Raw genomic sequence first — 12,492 nt, forward strand, 5'->3', positions numbered from 1 at the left:
CGTGACTTAAAAGATATTTTTTTTTATGGTGCTGTCTTTGATGATTCGGGGGAAGCAGGAACTAGGGATGTTATTCGGAATTCTTGAGGTGATGTTTTGGCTTCTTTGTTGAAGCATATTCCTAACTCTCCCTCTATAGCTCCCCTTGAGCTATTGGCACCAAGGAAACCAGCCATGTTTGTCCAAGAAGTGGGTATTGGTAGCTCTATCTTCGAAGGTGATTATGAAGTTGTTATCAAAGTTCTTGATCGGGCTAATTAACTTCATTATGCTTTTAATCATTTAATCAAAGGCACTTTGTTTTTTGTTAAATTTTTTTTTCTTTCATATAGGAAAGGCAATGCTATAGCAAATGCTTAAGTTAAGAGAGCAAAGTTTTCTTTTCCACTTTTAGTTTTTAATAAAGGATTCTTTTGTCAATTGCTACACATTATGATTATGAGATATGACAAATGGATGTTAAAACAACTTTCTTGAATGGACACATTCGAGAAGAAATTTTTATGGACCAACCAGAAGGTTTCATATCTCATGGTCAAGAATCAAAATTGTGCAAGTTGATGAGATCTATATACGGCCTAAAGCAAGCATCACGCAGTTGGAACATCTGTTTTGATGAGGCAATCAAATTGTTTGGCTTTTCACAAAATTTGGATGAACCTTGTGTTTACAAAAAGGTTAGGGGAGCATTGTTACATTTTTAGTTCTTTATGTAGATGACATACTACTCATTGGCAATGATGTAGGAGCAATGTCATCTATAAAAATATGGTTATCTAGTCACTTTGCAATGAAAGATCTTGGTGAAGCGTCCTGTATACTCAGAATCAAATTGTTTAGGAAAGAAAAGGTAATTGGGACTTTCACAGGTCAATATATTACAAGATATTGGCAAATGGATGTTAAAATAGCTTTCTTGAATGGACACATTCGAGAAGAAATTTTTATGGACCAGCCAAGAAGGTTTCATATCTCATGGTCAAGAATCAAAAGTGTGCAAGTTGATGAGATTTATATACGGCCTAAAGCAAGCATCATGCAGTTGGAACATTTGTTTTGATGAGGCAATCAAATCATTTGGCTTCTCACAAAATATGGATGAACCTTGTGTTTACAAAAAGGTTAGTAGGAGCACTGTTACATTTTTAGTTCTTTATGTAGATGACATACTACTCATTGGCACTGATGTAGGAGCAATGTCATTTGTAAAAATATGGTTATCTAGTCACTTTGCAATGAAAGATCTTGGTGAAGCGTCTTAAATACTCAGAATCAAATTGTTTAGAGGCCGAAAGAAAAGGTAATTGGGACTTTCACAAGTCAATTATATTACAAGATATTGGCTAGGTTTAGCATGCACGATTCCAAGAAAGGGTTTTCACCTTTTAGACATGGGGTTCATCTCTCTAAACAAATGTGCCCTAAAACACAAGAGAGAGAGAGAGAGAAAAAAAAAAAGAGAAATTGTCCTTATGCTTCAGCAATAAGAAGTCTCATGTACGCAACGCTTTGCACCAGGCTAGACATTTGCTATGCAGTGAGCATTGTGAGTAGATATTAATCCAATCCAAGTTCTGAGCATTGGACAACAATAAAACATATCCTCGAATATTTAAATAGGAACAAACATTATTTCTTGGTGTTTGGTGGTAAGGATTTGACTGTCCAAAGGTATACAAATTTAGATTTTCAATATGATATTGATGATAAAAATCAATTTCTGGATTTGTGTTCACTCTTGGCAAGGGAGCAATAAGTTGGAGAAGTTGCAAGCAAGATACTACTGCAGACTCTACTACAGTAGCAGAGTATATAGTTGCAAGTGAAGCTGCAAAGAAAGCTGTGTGGATTCGCAAGTTCATTCAAGAACTTGAAGTTGTTCCTTCTATTGAGTTACCCATTACTATCTATTGTGACAATAGTGGGGCTGTTGCAAATGCAGTAGAACCAAGGGCTCATCAAAGGGCAAAACATATTGCACATAAATATCACTTGATACGTGACATCATACATAGAGGTGATGTAACTATAACAAAGATTGCCTTTGCCAATAATGTTGTAGATCCACTCACAAAGGCATTGACTCAAAAAGTGTTTGAGAAACATCTAGAAGCAATAGGTATTAAATACATGTATGATTGGTTTTGAGTGTGTTGAGGTCTAAAAGGGATCATAGTGAGGGAGGCCCAAAACAGTGAGCCAGGCCCAAAAGGAAAAAAACAAGCTAAGTCCAAAGAAGCAGGTGCAAGGGGACCACGAAAGAATAAAAAGGTCAAGGAGGCTTGAAGCCCAAACGAAGAAACATCAAGAAGGAAAAGAAACTCACGGCAAGAGGCTAAGTAGCTAGGATCCTCAGCAATCATCAAGGGGCGTGGATCCTTCCAGGTGCATAGTCAAAGAAGATTAAAACAATTCGAAAGAAAAGGACGGGAAAAGAAAATAAGAAACAGAGCAAAGAAACACAAGCGCCAAAAGACCCAGCGACATCTCATGACACAAGTAGGAAACATCTCGGGGAACCAGAACAGAGAAATACAAAAAAGAGAATGGCATCAGGCGACTTTCAATTTGGCAGGATGGGATTCCTCCCAGATGGGAAAAAAGGGCAAACAGGGAATTGACAAATGGTGAGACCGAGAAGGGCATACCTCAGCACATCCCGAAGAAGGTAACCAACCAAGGACTTTCAAAGGAATCAAAGCTGAAAGAAGAAAAGAATGAGAAAAACGGGAAATAGAACCTGCCGAGTGAAAGGCACGGAACATGCTCTGTTCACAAGAAAGCAAAATAGGGGAACCAATGGTTCCCCTGGAAGGCCAGAACTTCATTATAAAAGGAAGGGGTAGGTTATGAAGACAGGGCAGCGAAAAAGAGAGAAAAAGAAGAGATTTTCTAGAGAAAAGAACTATCAGTAAAAGTTGTGGTGAAGAGAAAGAAAACACTAAGGGAAAAATGAATATTGCTTCCCGGTATCCTGTAAAAGCCACTATTGCACATACTCGGATTCAAAGAGAATCAAACTTTGCAAGTTTTGAAGGCTGAAATAGCCATTCAAAACTGTAATTTTTGAGCTTGATTGAACCTTGTATCACGTCTTAGTGAGTTTTCTGTAACTTAACAAAGAACATATTAATGAAATATGTCTCAGTAATTCCAGGATCCCTTTAATATTATTTTGTACCTCTTTGTTGATCCTGTTTTTCTTTTCCGAATTTATCTTGTTGTTTTGGCATGCCTCTCCATATGAATATACTTGCTTGTCATTTTACTTGTATTGTAGGAAGCATCCCCTGTGCATCACTTGATTCTTAAACAGCTTGTTAGCTGCGGTGAGTCAAGGCCCGGTTCACCAAACCTCTTATTAGGCCTGGGATCCTTAGGCCTGAGTGTCACAAAAAAAAGGCACTCTCACAGAGTGCAAGTGGGAGAATGTTAGAATTATGTGCCCTCAAAAACAATACTACGCATTTTTATTTGATAATAAATTATATTTTTACATACATAATTATTATAGGTATATTTCATTGTTTAAATGTTGCATGTGATGTCACATCTGTTGAAAAATCATGTTAATGGTTAAGGAACCAAAGACAGGGAGTAATGATTTTTCATAGATTAATAAATTGTTCTAGGCTGTGGATATTAATTGAATATCACCACTGAAGCCTACACTTGTTGTGCTACTATATGATATGATGATTTACTCCATTATTGAGGTAGTGACTTTAAGCAGACAAGTGGGTGTAATGTAACAAGTACATACATTGAATTGGATCCGATTAAGAACGCCTTATGGAGTGATCACTGTTAGTTAAAAGGTTGTTCATCACAATTTTCCTATTGTCCTCAAACATGAAAGGTTTGTGTACAATTATTTATTATGCACATAACTTTGATAATGTCAACTGGTGATGCTCTTTTTTAAAGGCTATATACAGACACGTTGCTTTATGTGTGTAATGAGTAAATATACAAATGCTCAATAATGAATCCATCAGTCTCTAAAGAAGATAGTATATTCAGTTGATTTTCATATTAAAGTTCAACTCAAAACAAAACCGGCTGGTGACATTTTCCAAAAATGTTTTTTCATATATATATATATATATATATTTAAAGAGATTTTTCAAAGATATTTTGGAGTCCAATAGAAATTATGAAATCAAGAAATTAACAGTTACATAAGCTAGGGACACAACAATGATATTAATCCAGTCCTAGTGACTTGTGAGAATATAGTGTGGTGGAAGGACATGGATATAAAATTGTAAATAATGGGACCTCATATGTAATTATAACGACCCCGCCCCAACTATGTAGATATTGTCCGCTTTGGGGCCTCATACCCCTCACGGTTTTGTTCTCCCCCAAAGAACACAACAGTGGGGGAAAAGGCCTCTACACATTGAAGGGAGATCATTCCTTATAAACCATTCCCTAGGTGATGTGGGATTCCATGGAATGCAAGACCCCCCCCTTTTGGGTCACTACAATCCACCCCCTTTACGAGCACACGCGTCCTCGCGTGTGGGGCCCACACTTCCGACTAGGGTATGGCCCTGATACCATCTGTAACACCCCATAACTTTGATACCTATTTAATTATTATATGTAAATTACAAAGGAGGCCTACAATTAAATGGATTAAATTGATTTGGGCCCCAAAGCGGACAATATCTACACAATTAGGGCGGGGTCGTATCCCACATCGCTTAGGGAAGCACATGGGAATGTGTTTATAAGGAATGACCTCCCTTTAATGTGTAGAGACCTTTTCCCCTACTGCTGTATTCTTTGGGGGAGAACAAAACCGTGAGGAATATGAGGCCCCAAAGCGGACAATATCTACACAGGTGGGGTGGGATCGTTACAAATGATATCAGAGCCATGCCCTAGCCGGAAGTGTGGGCCCCACATGTGAGGACGCGTGTGCTTATAAGGGGGGGTGGATTGTAGTGACCCAAAAATGGGGGGGTCTTGCATTCCATGGAATCCCACATCGCCTAGGGAAGCACATGGGAATGTGTTTATAAGGAATGACCTCCCTTTAATGTGTAGAGGCTTTTTCCCCCACTATTGTATTCTTTGGTGGAGAACAAAATCATGAGGGGTATGAAGCCCCAAAGCGGATAATATCTACACAGGTGGGGTGGGGTCATTACAGTAATTCTTTAATATTCAAGGGTCAATTGCAATGTGTTGATGGACATTATTGCAATCTGTAGAAGTTCAAATATTTTCTTGATATGGTTGAGAAAATTAAGGAACAATTTTGAAAGAGTTTCAAGATAAGTCAATAACATTCAAAAAAGTTATTGATTGATCCTACAGTTGAAGATTAGGATCCGATGTTCAATCTCTCTCTTGGATTTTAGAAGTCTTAAATAAAAATAAGATTTTAAAAAATATCATATCAAGAGTTGGCCATTAGAACTATTGAGTGATATTGCAGTCTTCTGAAAACCAAGAAAGAAATAGAGGGAGAGAGAGAGACATGAATACCTTGGGAGGCAACACGCTTGGGTTGCTAAGAGAGGTACACAATTTTGTTCTATTTAGAATCCATGGTTGTGTAATACAATGATCTTTGAATGAATATATAAAATTTTATTTCATATTGATTTCGTAAATCTATCAGTGGTATTAGAGCAAACCTCAATTAATCATGGATTTTGAACTGTTATTCATATCAGTATGTGTGCCAAGATTTATTTCTTATATGCCGTGATTGATATATATATATTTGATATGTTGATTGTTTTTATTTGGAGAAGTGGAGAAAAAAAAAATAGTGTCGTGATTGATTGATATATGTGATATGTTGATTGTTTTTATTCGAAGATAGAAAGCATGGACAAGAACATGAGAACATATGTCCCGCCCCAAACCCAAAAGGGTCCAAAGCTTGAGAAAAACATTTCAAAAGTACTTGTAGATTTTTCATTTTTGACAATTCAATCCAAAATTCATTATCAAAGTACCAACATCAAGAATTATCATAAAAATTTCATCAATGATACTCTCAAAGTAAGTCAGAGCTTTATGCAATAATTATAAGGACCATTAGCCATAAAAGGATGGAGGTTTAAATAAATATAATTACATATCATTTAACTTGTCCCATCAGTGGAAATAAAGTCATAACCACTATAATATACAAAAGAATGAGTCAAGCCTATTCTAGGATATACATCATCTAAATATCTCAATCACAAAAGTTCAGCCTTCATCAGTAGTTAGTCTAACTATTGCTAGCCACCAAAAAGCTGTCTCAAAACGATCATTGCCTACTCTAAAAATTTTGTAAAATAATGGGATGAGACAGAGCTTAGTAAATAGCATAATTAATGGGGGTGGGGGAAATGCAAGTTTTATTTTGAATAATAATAATATGACAAGAATGATTGAATAATGAAATACAAAGTTTCTCAAAGTAAATACCCTGAAACTATATACTATAATTTGTGAGCACTGACAATATAATTTTTGAAGCCATAAAATCTAACATAAGGCAAATTATCACAAATATACCAAACTACCACATAGACTAGTCAGGGGATCCATCCATGCATAACTGGCATGATATTGTCCTCTCTGGTATGCAGTCTCTTGACCCCATGGGCAGTAGCCTTACCCATACCCTCAAGGTTTTGTCTCTCCTCTAATGGGTAGTAGGGAGAACACGTCAAATAAGACCTCTTTTGCATGTGGCTTTTGGCCCGATGGGCAACAGCCTCACTCATACACAATCAAGAAACCTCTTCCCCCCATGGGCAACAGTGAAAAACGCGTCATTCAAAGTGAAAGGGCACTGACCTAGATTTGATTTCATTTTCACAAAGATTACAGAAACCAAATTGAGTGATCACCAGAAAATCACACATGGCATAGAGTTAAAACAACATGAAGCTCATAGGTTACAATACTTTCAGATTCATAGTTTATATCCAGGTAGTTTCATAAAAACCTTAAACAATCAAAACTTCCCTAAGTTTGTAAGGTTTTCAAATTCATTCTTTGTTAACATGATGTCCTACTAATTTCCCAAATAACAAGACAAAATAAGCATCTTTAAATTTTCCAATATACCATAAAATCGATGAAAGTCATCATCAAAGATTAAATCAAAGATGCTCATATTTTCCATGTCAACAATTTATGCATTTCCCCAAATGCAATACCAAATATAATGCACTGTTCATATATAGTCATATATAATTGGGTCACAAGTCACAACACAACACTTTTTAAGAAAACATAATCCTAGAAATAATTTTCCAAAATATGTTTGACCCAAAAATAATGTTTATGCAACATGGTTATTTTCCAAAAATCCCATTAAAAAGCTACTTCCCTCGCAACCCACAAAAAGCCTAATTCTCCAAGCTCCAAAGGAGATTAACTAGAACCTAAATAATATCAAGCAAACCTATCACAATAAGCATAAAGCTTAAAATTGTATCTAGCTACAAATTAGGAATTGCCAAATAAGCATGAAATTAGGCAAGCCTAGTATATAGCCTCACAAATAATATTTTCCACTTCCAAAGTTTCTCAACCAATTAATTTACAAGGCATAGACTCCCATTATACTCATGAATAATTCAAGGTATTATCTCTAAGATCAAAACCTCAACAATTAATAAGTAGTTTCCACAAGATTTACACCACATCAACAAGAGACCCATGACACCAAAAATCATAATATCCCCCAAGACGAACAATTTGAATCTTTAACTAGCTCCAAATAATCAATAAAAGTTATATTCACCATTTATTTCACATTAAAAATCCAAAACTCCCAAATCTTCACCACTTAGATAACTGCAATTGTAAAAACTATAAACCCACTCATCAAATAATTCCACCAATACAAAACTCATACATATAAACACATGAATATCACTTCCAAAGCTCATAAATCACATGAATGTTATTATCAAAGCTTAGATTAAAATAACCTCAAGCAAAAGTACAAAACCCACCAAAAAGATTAAAAAATTTTACCTTAAATAAAAGATGTGAAGGTGCTTAGAGGTTCTTAAGGATTTTTCGGTGATCTTGCTGGAAAAATTATAGTGGAAATGGTGGTATAGAGTGGCACCGGTGGGAGAGTGAGGGAGTGAGAGGAGTGTTTGAGAGAAAAGGAAAGAAAGAAAAGAAAATAAGAAGAAAGGGATGGCTGGCCAAGAGGATAAGTGATAGTGTGAGAGATGTGTGGTGGGTAATGAATGGGTAGGTGGGGCACGTGTGGTCCCAAAAATATCTAACCAAACACACCCCCCACCCCCCCCCCCCCCCCCCCCCCCTTTTTTTTTAACTTGGACCTTTACAACATGGACATGGGTACAACTAAGAATACGACACAACAACACAAGTACTTTCTAAAAAAATTATAACGTAAAAACAGCTATGAGATGTTTGCTAATTTATCTTGATGTTAAAATTAGCATAAAGATATGATCTAAAAACATAATAACCGTAATGGTTTACAATTTGTAATCTATAATCTTCTTCCAATCATTAGCTCCAGACATGCATGTTTAGGTTGTTGCATAAATATTTATATATTTGCAAAATGGGTGTTCTAGGTAGGTACATTTCTTTTATTCAGTATTCCTATTAGTTCTTGTCATTTGTCTTGAAAAAAGTATGACCAGAAAATGATGTCTTCTTCTTGGAAACTTGACTGTGGCAGAGCATTGTTGATACCATCGTAATCGATACAAACTCATAAATCTTTATTTCTTTGATCAATTTTCAGCACCTGTCTCATCTGACTTATAAAGAAGGATGCTTTCCTCCTACATTCCATATATTGAAGTCCTTGATTCTGGGCATAGGACTGAGTCGGCGCAATATCAAAATTTCAAAGGGCTAGTGTACTCACCAATCTTAGAAGCACTTCGTATTGATTTTAAGGAGGTAAATGACAATATCTTACACTTTAGCTATGAAAAGATCTATATTTAAGTAATCAGTGCATATATTTTTTTACATTAGGACCTGTTATTATCGTTTATGATGGAGAAATGTCATCAAAATTATTTAGAACTTAAAAGTATATGTTATTATTTATTAAAAAATTAAAATTAAAAATGTTGTTGATGTTATTTTCAATCACAAAACTTTTGCTATAATAGAAAGAAGATTGAAGTTATATACTAAGTATTTATTGGGGTTCTGGTGATATTGAAATAAAGGTTATTTAAATATTCTTTTCTTAACGTAGAAACATTTTTTCTACATGTCATTTTTAAGCATATTTTGTTCTTTTTGTCATTTTAAAAACAAAAACTTTTGTCATAATAGAAAGAAGAATAATGTCACTAAGAATTTATTGGGGTTATGGTGATATTGAAAAACAAACACACACAATGAAGAGAAAATGAGGTACTAATGCAACGGTACACTACAAATTCATTATTTAAAGATTCTTTTCTAAAATGATAGTATATATATATATATATATATATAGCAATTCCAAATTTTTATTCTTTAGAAAGTTTCCCTTCATTATAAATTAAAAAAAAATAAAAAATAAAAAATAAAAAAAAAACTAACACCATAGTAATTTTTTAAAGAAAAATTCTCAGAACGTAAAAGCTCATTGTTACTTACTTGCTTCTTATTTTTAAGTGCCATTTGGCATGATTTATTGATTCTTTTCTAATCATTTGAATTTAGTTGAACTGGGATGTTATTATAAAAAAATAAAATAAAATTTACTTTAAAATTACAATATCTTACACTTTAGGACCTGTAATCAAAATCAGTGTTTATGTTTTTTACTTTAGGACTTGTCACCAGGACAAAATGGCCTTATGCCCTTTTCACCTAAATTATATAGCCTTATTTCCTCCTTCCCAAACTAATTAGGGAAATGCCCTTATTTTGTAACTCGATTTTCTCAAAATCAAGTTTAAAAAAAAAAAAAATTCTGAGGCCTTATAGTGACGTTTTAAGGGACCTATAGTGACGTTTTGTAACTCAATTTCATGGAGCTCGAGTTACAAAACGCCACTATAGGTCCTTAAAAACGCCACTATAGGTCTTTAAAAACGTCACTATATGGCTTAACTCAATTTTGAGAAAGTCTAGTTTCAAAAGAGGGGCATTTCCCTAATTAGTTTGGGAAGGGGACATAAGGCTATATAATTTGAGTGAAAAGGGCATAAGGCAATTTTGTCCCTTGTCACCAAAATCTTCTCTAAAAAGACGCATGTCCTCTTAAGAAGTATTTGCTATTTTCAAGCACAGAAGTTTTGTTATAATAGAAAGAAGATTGAGGTTTCTATGAATTTGTTGGGGGGTTCTGGTGATATTGAAATAAAATTTATTTAAATATTCTTTTCTTAAATGTAAAATCATTTGTTCTACATGTCATTCCTAAGCACATTTTGTTCTTTGTATCATTTTCAAGACAATAACTTTAGTTATAAAAGAAAGAACAATCTTGTTACTAAGAATTTATTGGGGGTTATAGGGAAAAAATGGGCTTCTGCCCTTTTCAGGAAAATTAATTAGCTTTTTGCCCTTCTTCCCAAACTAAATAGGGAAATTCCCCTCTTTTGAAACTCGACTTTCTCAAAATCGAGTTAAAAAAAAAAAAAAAAATTATGGAGCCTTATAGTGACGTTTTAAGGACTTATAGTGACGTTTTAAGAACTTATAGTGGCGTTTTGTAACTTGATATCCATGAAATCGAGTTATAGGCAATAGTGGCGTTTTGTAACTTGATATCCATGAAATCGAGTTATAGGCAATAAAATTGCCTATAACTCAATTTCATGGATATCAAGTTACAAAACGCCACTATAGGTCCTTAAAAACGTCACTATAGGTCCTTGAAAACGTCACTATAAGGCTTAACTCGATTTTGAAAAAGTCGAGTTTCAAAAGAGGGGCATTTCCCTATTTTGTCTGGAAAGAAGGGCAAAAGGCTAATTAGTTTGCCTGAAAAGGACAGAAGCCCATTTTGTCCGGGGTTATGGTGATATTGAAAAACACATACGCAATAGAGAGAAAATGATGTTCTAAAACAAAGCTACACCACAAACTCATTATTTAAAGATTCTTTTAAAAATACAAAAAAATTAAATAAAATATTTTACTGTTAGAGGCGAGTCCAAAATTTTCTTGTTTAGAAAGTGTTGATGACAATTTCGGAGGCCCAAGTGGAAGGGAGAAGCCCAGCAACACTGACAGAAAAGAGTTGGCAAACGAATAGAAAACCCATTAAGCCCAAGCGTCAGGAATAATGGATCACAGGCCCATGAGATAAACAAATGGGCCTTGAGGAGGTAAATGGGCTTAAAGGAGCCTGAAAAGAGAGAAGAAACAAACCACGGGTAGTATATGATGTGGAAAAGTGAGAATGGGCCACGGTAGGCCCAAAGTAATGAAAGCAAAGAAAATAAGGGGTTGATGGCAAGCCCATGAGCCCCAAGAATGAGGAATAATGTAATTGGGCCGGGGAATTCCAAAGAATTCAGTAAAAGCCCATGGTAATGCAAAGCTAAGAAAAGGGCCGAGGAAAGTGTTGATGGCCATTTCGGAAGCCCAAGTGGAAGGGAGAAGCCCAGCAACACTGACAGAAAAGAGTTGGCAAACGAATAGAAAACCCATTAAGACCAAGCGGCAGGAATAATGGATCACAGGCCCATGAGATAAACAAATGGGCCTTGAGGAGGTAAATAGGCTTAAAGGAGCCCGGAAAGAGAGAAGAAACAAACCATGGGTAGTATATGATGTGGAAAAGTGAGAATGGGCCATGGTAGGCCCAAAGTAATGAAAGCAAAGAAAATAAGGGGTTGATGGCAAGCCCATGAGCCCCAAGAATGAGGAATAATGAATTGGGCCGGGGAATTCCAAAGAATTCAGTAAACGCTCATGGTAATGCAAAGTTAAGAAAGGGCCGAGGAAGCCCAAAGGAAGCAAACGGGTCTGGGACGCCCAAGAGAAAACAAATGGAACACAGGAGCCCGCTAGTGATGTAATAAAAGAACCAATGGCCTTACTGACAGCAGGCCCAAAGAGGCCCAGCCAAATTGAGGCGAAACAACTTCGCAGCAGGAATGATAGAATGGTATGGTAGGAGATGGTAGCTAGGCTGAAGAAAAAGCAAAGCCCACCATCAAGCAAGGCCTAGCCCCGAATAGGGCAAGCCATAGGAAAGGGAAACCAGAAAATGGTCAAGAACGGATGGCAAACTGTGCAGGCCAACTATGGCAGACGCATGAGCAGCAAGTAGATTTTGGACATACATGGAAGAAAGGCACATGCAAGACCCAGACCTCACTAGCCTGTACCCAGCCAATACAGGACACGGGTGAGGTCATGAGTCAGAGGTAAAAGGGCATGGTTTAGCAGTGGGGAGAGGGGAAAACCTATTTTGAAGTTTCTGCTAGGGCTCTTTTGGGGGAAGTGTCCTGTTGAGATAACATACCACCCAAAGGGGCAAAGTTGAGCTGGAACCACTAGGTGCATGCC

General features: G+C 36.0%; 1 long non-coding RNA gene across 1 annotated transcript; it reads right to left on the reverse strand.

Annotated features, from left to right (window-relative positions):
* Positions 1-6,371: 6,371 nt before the first annotated feature.
* Positions 6,372-8,142, reverse strand: LOC126724514 (uncharacterized). The gene is made up of 2 exons (XR_007655013.1): positions 8,008-8,142; positions 6,372-6,816 (listed from the first exon to the last, which is right to left on the reverse strand). It is a non-coding gene; the product is annotated as an uncharacterized LOC126724514 (long non-coding RNA).
* Between the last annotated feature and the right edge of the window lie 4,350 nt (positions 8,143-12,492).

Source organism: Quercus robur, chromosome 4 (assembly GCF_932294415.1).
Source record: "Quercus robur chromosome 4, dhQueRobu3.1, whole genome shotgun sequence".
Taxonomy (NCBI): domain Eukaryota; kingdom Viridiplantae; phylum Streptophyta; class Magnoliopsida; order Fagales; family Fagaceae; genus Quercus; species Quercus robur.